This window comes from Schistocerca piceifrons, chromosome 7 (genome assembly GCF_021461385.2).
Source record: "Schistocerca piceifrons isolate TAMUIC-IGC-003096 chromosome 7, iqSchPice1.1, whole genome shotgun sequence".
Taxonomy (NCBI): domain Eukaryota; kingdom Metazoa; phylum Arthropoda; class Insecta; order Orthoptera; family Acrididae; genus Schistocerca; species Schistocerca piceifrons.
In genome coordinates, this window is record NC_060144.1 from 320436661 (window position 1) to 320440030 (window position 3370).

Genomic DNA, 3370 nt, shown 5'->3' on the forward strand with positions numbered 1-3370 from the left:
TTATTTTTTGTACAGGTTGCCTGAGGATGCACCGATAAGTGGTGCGAAACCGGTAGCAGATTTAATAAAAATCATTCATACAGCCAGTGCGGAATTTTCTTTGAAAAAAATGACAGGATACAGTCAAGTAGCGCCGAGCGTCACCAAAACATAGCTGGCCGAAATAACGGCGTCCAAACATATTTCAATCAAGGCGCCGCCCCTTGTATTGGTCAATCCGAAACTGAATGTGCCCGCCGCCCGTAGTACACTGTTATTTAAAACACATACACACATACACACACACACACACACACACACACACACACAAAGGACAGACAACCAAACCAAAGCACACTACACAACCCCCCATCCCCTTTAAATTAAATACCCCTAACACATGCAAGACCTCAAAACACATAGCATAGAAAATCATTCGCTTCTTACAGCTCATAATTCTTTACTCTTAGAGGCAGACCGCAATAACAAGTATAAGTTTGGAGAAGTTAATAGGCTGCCGAAACAAGAGCATAAAAACCCATAATACAAGACAGCAAAGTCACGGTCCCTTCAAATGGAGACTACAGAATAAATCATAAGATACTCGAGTAATATTATAAGGACACTGTCTTAACTATGAAAATGGCCTGCGCACTATCCTAGAATGACTCATACTGCCTTCGCTCTAATCACGCTTAGTGCCACCGTCACTGAGCAATGTTTTACAATCTTAACAGCACTACTCAACATATACCGGAACCAAGAGTGAATTCCTTATTCCCGCCACGGCGGGGATAATCACATACAAATCACTATTTACGGCTGTGAGCACAAGTAACGATCAGATCGATCACAAACAAAACTTCAAAGAAATAGCTGATGCCCACCGTTAGTAGCAGCACACGATGAGAATCCACGTAGCACACTTAGGCATCCGGCATCAGGTAGTGCAATATATACAATTGCTAAAGCATTGGAGGCCATCACCACCAGCCCACCGCCGACACACTTCTCGAATCATAACACGGCGCCGCGGGCAACCAACGCTCGTCCGTAACAGTCACTCCAAGCCTCGCCAACACAACAGGGACCTGTAGCGGAAAACCAAGAGAGCCATAGCGGGAGGCGCCGCGCTTAAATAAAGGCCAGAAGAGGAAAACCAAAGAGAAAACGCGCATGCCAGAACGAGTGGGATTACTGCCCCTACTAGAGAAGAGAATCACTGGGGCCAAAGACTTCCCCACGGCTCGTGTAAATTGAAGGTAGAGCAGGAAGAAGAGAAAGAAATGGGAATGAACTAATGGTATCAGCAGCTTTGGGGCTTTAGGCGGAATCAGGGGCGACACGTGAAGATGTATGCCAGACCGGGGCTCCGACTCGGGCTGCTTACTAGGCAGCTGCGTGAACCCCTGAGCCATCCGGACACAGTGTTTATCACAAATGCACTGACTGTCTCGGCACGCTCCCTGGCCGACTCAAATTCCCACCCAGCGCAACCTATCCGCAGTCCCCATCGATGTCCTTTCTCCTTGATACTTAAAGTTTCCCGCTTATGGTCGAATGTGAAAGTGCCACTGCACTGAAGGTTGAGGATTCATTGTACATCGAGATAAATGAATTATATGAGTGCGTGATGTCTGTTCTTTCAGACATTCTCTTTACACGTCGAATGTAAATATGCATCTGCACTGGATGTTGTGGATTCATTGCCCATCTAGGCAAATCAATTATGTGAATGCGTGGTGTTTGTTCTTTTGGACATGTCTGAAAGAATAGACACCGCGCATTCATACACACATCAAAAAAGTTTTGCATCACCCCGGTTGACTGTGGATGTGGTATCACAGACACAGTCTCTTTTTAACGGTTCAGAGATGTCACTAAACCCTCCCAAAGGTGTAAACAACCATGTATGAGCAGCGCTTATTAGAAGGAGGGGGTCCGAGAGCCGATCAGTTCCAGTCATTCCACCAGGAAGGAGGTATTCGACTCGTGTTGTCTGTAGTTCAACCAAGCCTAGACGGTCAACACCGCGGTTCGATCGCGTCCGCATTATTACTTTGTGCCAGGAAGGGCTCTCAACAAGGGAAGTGTCCAGGCGTGTCGGAGTGAACCGAAGCGATGTTGTTCGGACATGGAGGAAATACAGAGAGACTGGAACTGTCGATGACATGACTCGCTCAGGCTGCCCAAGGGCTACAACTGCAGTGGATGACCGCTACCCACGTATTATGGCTAGGAGGAACCCTGACAGCAACGCCACCAAGTTGAATAATGTTTTTCGTGTAGCCACAGGACATCGTGATACGACTCAAACTGTGCGCAGTAGGCTGCATGATGCGCAGCTTCACTCCCAACGTCCATGGCGAGGTCCATCTTTGCAACCCCGACACCATGCAGCGCGGTACAGATGGGCCCAACAACATGCCGAATAGACCGCTCAGGATTGGCATCACGTTCTCTTCACCGATGAGTGTCACATATGCCTTCAACCAGACAATCGTCAGAGACGTGTTTGGAGGCAACCCGGGAAGACTGAATGCCTTTGACACACTGTCCAGCGAGTGCAGCAAGGTGGAGGTTCCCTGCTGTTTTGGGGTGACATTATGTGGGGCCGACGTACGCCGCTGGTGGTCACGGAATGCGCAAACATATCGGCAGAATATTGGTGAGGCATTCCTCTTCATGGACGACAATTCGGGCCCCTATAGTGCACATCTTGTAAATGACTTCCTTCAGGATAACGACATCGCTCGACTACAGTGGCTAGCATCTTCTGCAGACATGAAACCTATCGAACATGTCTGGGCTAGATTGAAAAGGGCTGTTTATGGACGACGTGACCCACCAACCAATCTGAGGGATCTACGCCTAATCGCCGTTGAGGAGTGTGACAATCTGGATCAACAGTGACTTGATGAACTTGTGGATAGTATGCCTTCTCGAATACAGGCATGCATCATTGCAAGAGGATGCGCTACTGGGTATTAAAGGTGCCGGTGTGTACAGCAGTCTGGACCATCACGCCTGAATGTCACGCTGTATGGTGAAATAACATGTAGTGTGTGGTTTTCATGAACAATAAAAAGGCAGAAATGATGTTTATGTTTATCTCTATTCAAATTTTCTGTACAGGTTCGGAACATCCGAGGTGAGGTAAAACTTTTTTTGATGTGTGTATAGCCTGACTCACCTTGATGCGCAAAGAATGAAGTACCTTCAGTGCTGATGCACGTATCTGTTCGACCTCCAGCAGGAATCTAAAATTAGTTAGGGTGGCGCGGTGGTTAATGCAGCCGCCTAGTAAAACGGAGATCTGGGTTCGAGTCCCAGTCTGGCACACGTTTTCACTCATCGGCTTTAATTCTGCATAAAGTCCTTATGCTGGTGA